Raw genomic sequence first — 12,218 nt, forward strand, 5'->3', positions numbered from 1 at the left:
ACAAAGTAATTACATTCAAATTTATACCTAAAAACATCTCTTTGTAGCTGCATTTGAGCTGATTGACACCTGACCTTTTTTGAAAATGTTAATAACCAAAACTGTATATGATTACATAATAACAACCTATATTCATTCTTATATACAAAACCTTAATCAGTATGGTTGACATGACATAAATATTGTTAAATGAATGATTCTGAAATGGCCAAATATAAAGTTTGGGAGCTCCCATGCTTGTCTAAATTTTTTAAATCTCTGATTTGAACAAATTGTCATTTATATCTTCCAAAGAACACATTACCTCTGCTACGTGAAAACCCATATGATCTGCACTGTCAGATTTTATTATTATTGTGACAGATACTTTAGCATATAAATCTTAAACTAATGAAAAAATGTCATCTTCCCTTTGGAGCTAAATGTTCAAAGTGCATCAACTATTCGATTTGATAGACATTTCTTCAGAAGGCTTGGGAGGAATTACATATTAAAAATACGTTGTATATGAAACTCTTATCATTTATATCCACCTCCACAGTGGATAAACTAATTGTAAACCACTTTTGAGAGCTAGGCTTCAAAAAAAAAAATGAAAAAAAAAAAAAACACCAAAAAACTTTTACCAGAAGGAACAGAACTCTAGAAATGCCAAATGATATTTTTGTGACTTTCACAATACCCCAAGGAATTTCTTTTTATTTATTGGTTTAATATCAAAAGCAGAAGAGTCATGTACAATCTTTCAGGGCAGAGGCAATGCCTTATACATCTTTAGAGAAATCATAGTGAAAGCATACAGTATGTGGTCAACTGAACTAATGAACAATTGTGTCTTTGGTTGTCCTGTACTTTTGGACATTTTTTTTAATTGATATTGACGATTACACATTCTTAGGATAGGGAAAACTAAGTGTATTGTTTCTCCAAATGCCATGTGCATAAGATCACTTGAATTTTTGTTATGATTGCAGATTCTTGGACCACATCTTTAGAGATTCTGCAGAGGGTCTCTAGTGGACTATCTATAAATAATTCTGATATAAGTATTTCAAGGAATACATTTGGGTAAAGATTGATGCAGAATGTCAGGTTTATCACTGTCTGATTAAATAATCTCAGGTAAAGCCTGGACTTCTGAAGCTATATGAAATTTAATTTGCAGTTGATTAAGACAACAAAGGATAAGAGAATGCCTTTTTATTTAATAAATATATTCTCCTTGAAAAGTTTTTCTTTAGATTATTATAACAATTGTTTCTAAAAACAGTTGATCAAAGTTAAATGTCCAGAGATCAACAATACTCACTTTCACTTTACAACATCATTTTCCTAAAACCACGGTGCTAGGCTATTGCAGCTCTGAACCATCCTTGCTCTATGTCCACTATGTCTCTCATCATATATTACTCTGGATTTCAATTTCCACAGCCTTAGTGTCAGTGTAGATAGCACTTTTCTCTATTACAGTACAGCCCAAACAAACAGTTCTTTGATAATCCGATAAATAGTATAATTTTCTCCTCAAGAAAATTCATGATATGTGTTTAGTTCCCTCGGGAAGGCAAAGGTCACAAACCCATTTTTCTGGTCTCATGTGGCACACTTTTAGATGGAAGAACATTTACAGCCATAAGTTTGAAGGAACTTGAAAGCCATTTTCATGGTTTTAATAATTCTTTGTCATTTCAATACAATGTAAGGTATGTTCTAATTTAAAGTTGAATAACTACTCTAAGGTGAAATTTTCTAAATGATATTTACCAAGGAGATAGCATTTTTGATCCTAAGAAAGCACATATACTTAGCGAAGAATTTTACACTGCATTTCTTTTTATTTTTTTATTTTTATTTTTTTTTACACTGCATTTCAAACAACATTAGTCCCTATAAGTATGCCTCTAAAAAGTGGTTTCCTGCTCTTATGGGAGACTCTGTATACTATACTGCTTTTTTTTTTTTTTAAAGATTCACACAAAACATTAGTATATGAAAGGTCTGGAGTTGCCCTGGCAGTAAGAAACTTCTCTAAAATCATTGACTTAACATTTCTCAGATCAATTTGTCTATATATCTCCCCTTTCATTTGGGATCTGTTGATTGCATACAACTACCTGTTATGTAATATAACTTCTCTGTAGGACTCATGCCGTTTGTTTTATTTCATTGTAATGCAAAATCACAAGCCTGTTCTCCTGGCCTTTGTTCAGTGCACACTCAAAAGGGTGAGCATTTGGACCATAACAATGAAAGAAAATGATAGGCATTTTCATTTTTTAAAATCACTCCAAGCCATGTTAGTAGAGTGTAAATATGAGAAAGCTATTTCTGAAGAATTAGTTGTTCACAATCTCATCTGACCTCTTTATTCATCCTATAGAAAAATCAGACACCAGATCCAGTTGGCTGGGCTTCACACTAGAATTCACCTCTCTGGTCTAGTGGCACAACTCTAGCCCATCAATCATCATCTGAAACATGGCAGTCTCTTTCCTGGTGGTCCTTGTATTTCTATTTTGCTTCCATATGAATCTACTTGTAGATACTAACACTAATAATGCCATAGTTCTATTTAAATATTTTAATGTATCCTCCTGGCATACAGAAAAAAAATTCTGGTTCCTTGAAATTTCATGAAAAGTCTTCATGATATCATCTAGATAAACTTTTCTAATTTTATTATCTTTTTTTACTTCTACCTTCAGACTTCATTGCATCTATAATGTCAGATGTTCAAATATTCAGAACTTAAGTAGGCACTTGTGGGGGTGGTTATTCTAGATCCTCCTTTTTAATGGGAGCTGCTGGTTTTTTTTTTTTTTTAATCCTACCCTGTCCACCTGGTTGCACCCATAGAACTCAGGTGGTTGGTCATCAATGTGACTTTAATGATTTAGAAAAAATTGTTTGTACTATGGACAGGACCTTAGGCAAACTAATCAATGATATTTTTCCTGGGGAATTTGGAATTGAGGCTATGAGATTCCAGTCTTAGTTTGGTCAGCCTTTTAATGAAAGAAAAAGAAATTCCAGAACTCTGGAAAGCCATAGACAGGAAAAAAACATCTTATAGGTGGTAACTATATCTGCTGAAGGTACTGTTTGTTCTTTAAGCAAACTCATATAGGTCTCAATACCTTTGCTACCAAAAGAGCAAAGACTGCTATAAAGGCCAGACTCATGCATGTCCACGCATATACACAGCCTCCATTGCTTTTTTTTGTGTGTGCTAGGAATGTGTACCCCTTTCTACTTCTGCTTATCAAAAATCTACCCATTATTTAAAAGCTACCTCTTAGCTTAAAGCCCATCCTAACCCACCATGCACAGCTATTCTCTTTATGCCATGGCATTTAAAATTGTTTCACAGTGCATAGCATTACATATATGTAGATATATGTGAAAGTAAGACTATGTCAAAGGTACCTTGTATAACCTAATACTTATACCTAACAGTATGTTTTAAACATGGGGGGGCTTTAATAATAATATTCCTGAGTTGAAATGAAGAAGAAATAAGTCCATATACTTACCTATTTTCTCTACAGATATAAACCTCTTGATAGAAAAATCTAGCTCAAAATAAACTGCATGGTAGCCATGATGATCATTTCCTGGAGAGTACACTTGTTTTCCTATTGTTATCTCAGTGAATGGCTCAGCCCCAAAGATGATGAAGCTTTGATTGTCTATTTGTAACTCCCTAGGAAGGGTGAGAAATCACATCCAGATTGTTGTTATAAATATGAGAAGTATCAAAAGGCAGGCTTTTGCAAGGATTCTAGAGATTATGGTGAAGGAAGGAGCCTGATGGCTGAATAGAGCTCCCAGCTGTGTTTGAAAGACACTTCCAATGCGTGAAGAATAAATTGCTTTTATATAATACCTTTAAAATGTGTGCATAATGCAAAAGCTTAAAATTCAGTAGACACTATCAAGTTGATAGATGAATAATTGTTAAATATGCTTTCTAAAACCTAAAGGTCATCTAAAATGATCAGAAATGGTATTTAACATCTGAATCCATTTTTGACAGGTTAGGCAATGAATTAAAACAAAAGCGTGACTCATTTGAAGATATAAAATTTACACCTTACCTAAAACAGAGACTCTGCTTCTCACCTCCACTCCTATAAGAGCACTTGTTGAGTTAAGGACTAGAGTTCACTCCAAGAGGTAGGTATTGATAAGACAGAAAAAGACCTGGGCTGGAAGGGTAGACAAAATTTGTTTCTTGCAGCTGGCTTTACCAAGAATCTAACTAGCCAATATTTTTGTTTTGTAACGGTTATGAAGGGCAAGGCAGGCAGGAAATATGAAAGAGGAATCATTTTTTACCATCTCTTGGGTGCTAAGCAATGTGTTAATTGTTTTACTGGTGTCTTACTTAATATTTATAATATAATCCTTCTGAAGTATATCTGAAATTGAATTTGCAATTGGAACCTAGGTAGGATTTCATTATAGCTGAGATAATGATACTGATCATCTGGTAAATTAAGTGCTTTGCCTCAGTTTTGCCCTACTGTTAATGATGGCCTCAGGGTTCATACTAGGTCTGTGTTCTCTGAACTGTATAACTCATTGCCTAAATCCTGTTTTCCTGACTGCTGCTTTATCTACTGATATCCAAGACCTTGGTTGTTCTTATTATACACTGTGTGACTGTTAGGTTTAGGCTTGAGCACAATTTTCATCGAACTGAGAAGTAAGCAGAGGTTTTTCTCCCACCTGTACACAAGATATGAAGCAAACATAATTGTGGAATTAATTCCTATTTAATTATACAGTTCTAATTTGAAAGTTCTTCGACAAATATCAGCACAAATACTCCTCACATGTGGTTATGACAATTACATAATATAGTTTACATTAAAGGTATTGAAGTGTCTGAAAAGACTAAAAGATCTGTGGGTGTTTTAAGTACATGAAGCCAAACTATTATATTTTATATTTTGTACTTCTTGAGATACTAGAAAATGATAGATAAGAGATCTCTTTAAAAATAACAGACCTACACCAATAAAAACAACAACAGATTAGTCCTTAAAAGAAGAAACATCTTAAGAGATTTCTGGAAATAAGGAATGGAGGAATGATCAGACAGATTGGAAAAAAAAACTTTAGGCACATCAGAAAGGCAGATTGAACTACCTTTATTCTAGGGAACTGATGTTCACAGATGCATCCCAGAAAAGCCCAGAGAGCAAGTAAGTAAAACATAGAACTAAAGATGGGGGCTAACACATAGGAATATGTACACCCCAACACAGTCACAGCCACATCCCTCCCATGAGAACACTTTCCATTATATAACAACCCAACATTTGCAAAAAAAAAAAAAAAAAAAAAAAAGGTGGGAATTTTTTTCCCCCTGGCAACATGTTTGTTTAGATATATGTAACTTCTCAGAACAATGCACCTAAAGATGTTGGACAAAACATATTTACAAAAACCTTTTTATCTAAAATAAAAGTAAAGATAACTTCTTGTCCCAGGTGGACAAGAGAAATAATGCTAAAAAGCAAGTAGGTTCTGAATCTGGCCTCTGTCCCGAGAAACAAAATGTAGGGCTCAATCCCTGGGGAAAGCAGTACTAGATATTTTACATGCTGCCAAGAACCACAATAGGATACACTATGCCTGAGTGAATTTGGAGAAGAAAAAAATCCACCCACCAAGGAGGAGTGAGGAATTGTGCTTTCTCCAAACTGTCTTTGCATGAGGGAGAATAGTGCCCCTTATAAACACATAGCAACAGGCCAGTTTTCTCAAAGGTTTTCTATTCTCTATGTAGCCTGAGACTCTTATGGCAGAAATGTTGTTGAAGGTGATTAATAGTTCCTGTGTCCTTAGAAGAACCATCAGAGCAATAAAAATGAATGACCTATTGTTACATATATCACATAAAAATATGAGGCACATAAAAAAGTATGTTCTAAGAAAAATAATTAAGTCACATAAGAATATATATAATATGTCTCCACTTACAAGAAGCTCACAAACATATGAAACAAATCAATTCATATTTTTTAAGACTCTCAGTAACCCTCAGAGAACAGCATGGGTTACCATGCCATTATCAATGTTACACTGGGGACTTCAGAGACATTTAAGCATTTTATTTTTTTAATCAGGTTGATTCTAACATAGATGTTCTTTTTTATTCTACTATTTTATATATAAGATGTGCTGTAAATAACTAAAAATTAATTACTCAAGAGTCAAAGACATTTAAAAAAAAATGCTGATTCTATAGCTACTTGCCATAGAATTGGGCCTACTGGCCAAAGAAGCTCCCCCATTTAATACAGAAGCCCCTACTCAGCATGACTCTTGCTTTATTTGTAATCATGATCATACTACAAAGGTTCTATATTTGAGATATTTGAGAGAAGATGGCAACCTGAAAGTAATGGTCAAGGAAAGTAAGGAGAAAAAACTGAACCAAGGAAGCCAATAAAAGAGGGAATGAAATTTAATCAAGATAAAATAATTTTACAATAAATTCTATTAACACTTTCAAACATATTTAATAATAAAAGTTATCTATAAATAAGAATGCCCTAGAAAGTTAGATCACATTTGATCTTAATGTTATTATTGCTGAACTTAAATGTGCTATTATGGTTGTGGCACAAATCTGAGGTAATCTCTTAAAAATTAGAGCACAGAAATAAGAAAAACAAATAAAGGAAAAGTTAAAAGACATAAAGATAAATCCAGATCCATTATTTTATTAATAATAATTAACCAGAAAAAGAAAAAAATGACTTGAAGGAAATGATCACAAAACTAATGAAAAGGAAATTCTCAGAATGGAAGAAGGACATTATCTTTAGGCAGAAAAGACCCATACACCCTGTGTTTAGAAAACAAAAGAATGATCAAAAAGAACCTCACTGAGATGTAATATTTTGAAATTTCATAAGAATATAAAAAATTACCAGAAAGTAATGGAACAATAAACATTATAAATTCATTTATAAAGAAAAAAAATCAGGCTGGGATCAAAATTTATTTTCTTTTTCTTTTTTTTTTAAGGATTTTATTTATTGATTCATGAGAGACACAGAGAGGGAAAGGCAGAGACATAGGCAGCGGGAGAAGCAGGCTCCCTGCAGAGAGCCCAGTGTGGGACTCAATCCAAGGACCTCAGGATCCCACCCTGAGCCAAAGGCAGACATTCAGCTGCTGAGCCACCCAGCCATCCCTGGGATCAAAATTTCTTAAGCCAAATAAAAAGTAGGGGAATAGCACCTTTTTAATGTTCTGAAATAAAATAATCTTTAGCTTAGAATTCCATACCAGTGCAATGGGATGCCACTATAACAGTTTATGGCTCTATAGACTTCCTCAGGGAATTACATGAGGGTGTGCTCCAGAAAAAGCAGAGAGGAAATCAAGAAACGGAAAGATAGGGGATCTAAACAATAATGGAGCACCCTCAGCAGATTAGTGAGGTGAAGTTCTAGGAAAGCAGGTATGAGCCCAACCTAGAGAGTGATCAGTGTAGATAAGGGATGAAATTAGGAAGACATGAAATTTTTTGATGTTGATATATGGAAAAATATGATAAAGGCAGAAAATACAAGGAAATCAAATAATGGAAGAAAAACAGAGTGAAACATAAGAGTAAGCACAATCATAGTACAACACTTGTTTCTGTAGTAAATGTCTTTAAAAAATCCTAATAATATAAGTGCTATTTACAAGTTTTCCAGTACAAAGCACAGACAGAGGTGCATGTTACCAACCTCATGCTATAAAATTAAAGAGGCATGTAATGGGGGGCATCTTATCACCAACATTTTGTCATGGATGTTGCCTCACACCATTGTGTTCTTGTTGTTTTCCACCCCTGCATGAGGTAGGGAGATTCTCCAGTTAGGACAGCAAGTTTGACCAGAAGAAACATTTCTTCTGTAGAGTAGGGAAGATATCAGTGGGCAATAATACATAGCAATGAAGCTGGCATTGGCAAGAAAGCCTAGGTGACTAGAGAAAATCAAAGGAAAGTATGTACCTCATTCTGGTCATAGGTGGTTGATATGTTAGAAAAGCAAAGATAGAGACCCAGAGAAGAAGGAGGGGAAATCAAATATCTACATTCATTCATTTATCATTCATTTAACTCATTCATTTATTATTCATGTAACACATACCGGTTGAATGTATAATATGTTTTAGTCAAGATTCCAGGTGCTGAGGTATAAGCACCAAATAAAGGGAGCAAAAACCTCTCCTCTTATGGAGCTTAATTCTGGTGAATAGCAAGAGCTAATACTTGCTGCTCTTACTGAATTCAAGGCACTTTATTTAATCAACTTATTTATTTATTCAAAGCACTTTATATATGCCAACTTGTTTTATCAACTTTCTACTCTCTAGGACAGAACCAGGATTAAATGATGTGGGTACCAGATATACGGGAGGTAATAATATTGAAGGCAGGAGCTCTCCCCACTTCCTATTCAAATGGAGATGAATTATGAACTACCTCACACCAAGATAGCCCCTTATCTCTACCTAGGCCAGCCCAGATTAGCATGGTTGGGCAAAAGGAGGCATTTTAGTTCCTCCAATCCACTTGTACTTTCCTTGTGGCGTTATATATTAATTAGGACAAACTAAGCTATAGTCTGAAGCAACCACCACATCTTAATGGTTCAGCCCAGCAAGCATTTATTTTTCATTGATGTTTTCATTTCCTGCATTAGAGTTTCTAAGCTGCACGGTCACCCAGAGATGATAGGTGGAGGCTCCATCACTGGAAACAGACAGCTTCTTTAATTACTCTGGAAAGCAAAGAAAGATTCTGGATGATTCTATATGGGTTTCTTAATGCCTCATTTTGGGGGTGACTCATATCATTTCTGCTTATATTTCATTAGCCCAAAGTAGTCATATAGCTCAATCTAACTACAAAGTAGGAAATAATAGTGGATCAATGGAAACACAGAGTGCATGGAGGATAGTGCCTCTGCCCCAGCTTCTCAATGAGAAAGTTTCAACGAAATAGAATTTCAAAAGAAGAGAATTTGAGATCCAGCAAGAATTTCGGGGACTTTCGAGGTAGTTGATACAATGAACTAAATGGAACCTAGTGACTTACAGTAAACTAGCAGGCACAGGGGCAGAGAGGTGATAGGAAGTCAGCTCAAAGCCTTCTCTGTAATGGAGAGAGCCAGGTGACAGTGACTTAGCCGCTAGATGGACATTGCTGATCCTGGGTCAAGCCAAAAAATTATGAGTTTCATCAAAACCAACCCCACAACCTAAGTCCCACAAATTACCCAGAACCACTGAAGTTAGAGGAACCCTACATGACCCTCAGATGAATTTAAAGACCGGTTTAAATCACTTCCCATGATTTCTCCACTCCTCACCCCCACATTCATCAAGATACTTTCTTAGGGAGAAGCAAGAGTGGAGGAATGTGGTGGATACAAATTGGTATTGTCTGATCTTTTTTCAGGGAAGGATGCCAGTTCTTTGCCTCAACTGAAAAGAGTCACCTTGTCCAAGACCATGTCCTACCCAAAGTGGCCTATATTCAATGACTGATGCTGGTAGGGATCAAAAGACCCAGGCATTTTGGCCCAGGATACCTCTGGTGGGCCATTAATTTTTAAAATGTTAATTCCAGGATAGTTAACACACAGTGTTATATTAGTTTTCAGGTGTGCAATATAGTGATTCAATACTTTCCAGCAATGCTGGGTGCTCATAGGACAAGTGATTTCTTTAATCCCCATCTCCTATGTTACTCATCCCCCCACCCCCAACACCTCCCCTCTGGTTATCATCAGTTTGTTCCCTATAGTTAAGAGCCTGTTTCTTGTTTCATCTCTCCCTTTTTCTTTGCTCATTTGGTTTATTTCTTAAATTCCACAAATGAGTGAGATCATATGACATTTGCTGTTCTCCCACTGACTTATTTTGCTTACCATTATTCTCTATAGTCCCTGTTCTTGCAACTAGAAAGATTTCATTCCTTTTCATGGCTGAATAATATGCCATTGCCTGTGTGTGTGTGTGTGTGTGTGTGTGTGTGTGATGTGTGTACACACATCACATCTTCTTTATCCATTCATCTATTGACGGACACTTAGGCTACTTCCATAATTTAGCTATTGTAAATAATGTCACTGTAAACACAGGGGTGCATATATCCCTTTGAATTAGTGTTTTTGTATTTTTTTTGGAAAATACCAAGAAGTGTGATTACTGGATCATAGGGTAGTTCTATTTTTAAATTTTTGAGTAAACCAACGGGCCGTTTTTGCTCCAGAATTCCTTGTGGAATTAGCTATGTTTTTTGTAGTTCTGCAGCATGATTAGACTTCTTCCTCTGCCCAGTCTTGCTTTCTTTCCCTTGCTTCCACAAGTGTTGATCACTCATAAACATCTTATATGCTACACTCCATTTCAGCTCTGCTTCTGGAAAATATAATCTGCTATAGCTAGTATCAGGAGCGGTCCAAGAAAAGGAGTGATAAAATGGGGTTATAGGGCTGAATCACTTTTCTCCCAGTCACTAGTGTTAGGTGGAATCCAGATGACATCCCCCAGCACAACAGTTCAACTGTTAAAACTCTCACTGTCAGTGAATTGATATGGTTTACAGGTAGGAGGGAATGTACTAGCTGATGCAATTTGTCAAACTTTTGAAAAGTACAGGCAAAGAGTAGCTATAAAGACAGTGGGTTTGGAAGGTTATTGCTAAATGCCATTGACACCTAGCTAAATATGACAAAAGACTTCAGGGATTAAAGAGAAATTGAAAATTGAGTGTGAAAGCTATAGGGCTTTCCTGGCAGCTTACAAAAGAAGTTTTCTCTTCCTACAGTGGGGAGCAGAGAAACATGAGGACCAGACTCAGAACTTAATGTGGTGGCTATTCTAGCATATGGTAAATGCCCAAGCAAGGCTGTCAGTTATGCTGAGAGCCCTAATTAGAAAAGGAATAGGGCCATTTGGGTGGATGATCCCAAGTGTTTCAAATCACCTGCTGTCCTGGAAACTTCTGAGACTACAAAGTAGCCTATCTGTTCCAGTCCACACTACTTCCCTGCCTAGAAGATACTTCAAAAGCCTTTCCCCTGACAAACATGTTCCCTTCAGAATCTACCCTCTTATCCTCCTTCTTCTTACATTGCTGGTTAATCCAGCTGGCATAGGTTGGGGCCAATAGGGAGAGGAGTACTAAACCCTATAGAGGTGACAGACTTAGCCATGCTGTGCTAGGGGATCCTGGGGAGCACGGTGGGATGTGGGGTGAGATTCTTAGGGTAATTAATCAACAGGGCTGGATTCTATGATTACATAGGAAATCTGGATCTGGATCTGGAATAATCTATGGTTTTAGAGCTACCAGTGAGGAAGATAAATGTCATATGGTGCTTAAAGAAGCCTCATGGGAGAATTGCAGTGCTCAGGTTCTGGAGCAGGGCCATGCCACCTGCAGTCGAAAATAATATGTCTTTTGAAAAACAGCTCCTAGAAGGCTATTGGGCTGTGGTAGAGACAGAAGGCTTGGTCAGGCAAAACCAAATGACCACACATCTGAAATTCCCCATTATGACTTGGAGTCGGTGAGGTCCACACAAATCAGGTGGGCCCAAGAGCCATCCATCATGTCATGCAAGTGGTGTATCAGAACTGAATAAAAGTAAGATCAAAATCTCACACAAGCTGTGTGAGTAAGTAGCCAAGATCCCCAAGCTGAAGTGTCAGCGTCCAGATGAAGAATTCCTTAGGATCAGCTATCGGAAAGAAAAAAAAGACAGAACATGGTTTACACATGGGTCAGATTGGTATGTTCTAGTGGTAGCCAAAAGCACACGGTGACTGTACTATAGCCTCACATACTTGGAAGACAGTAATAAAGGACAATCCTCTCTTACCCACCTGGCCAACAACTTCATGTGGAAGGAAAAGTGGCCTTTCATCTTTGGACTCCAAAGGATGGAGGTTCTGCTTTCTCCTCCCTTCCATAGGCATTAAGAACCAGGCATGCCATAACAGGGTACAAATAGAGATTGAGAGATTATGCCGAAGGAAGAGTCCAACCTGCGGAGCTCGTGAGGAAGACGATATCTAACTATAGAAAAATGTTGTCTACATACCAAAGGGCCAAGTACACGTATCTGCCGCTGCTGAACATAAGATAATATGAATCAAGTGGTAAAATGGGAGCCAGGCAGCTGAAGGAG

Source organism: Nyctereutes procyonoides, unplaced genomic scaffold (genome assembly GCF_905146905.1).
Source record: "Nyctereutes procyonoides isolate TBG_1078 unplaced genomic scaffold, NYPRO_anot_genome, whole genome shotgun sequence".
Lineage (NCBI taxonomy): Eukaryota > Metazoa > Chordata > Mammalia > Carnivora > Canidae > Nyctereutes > Nyctereutes procyonoides.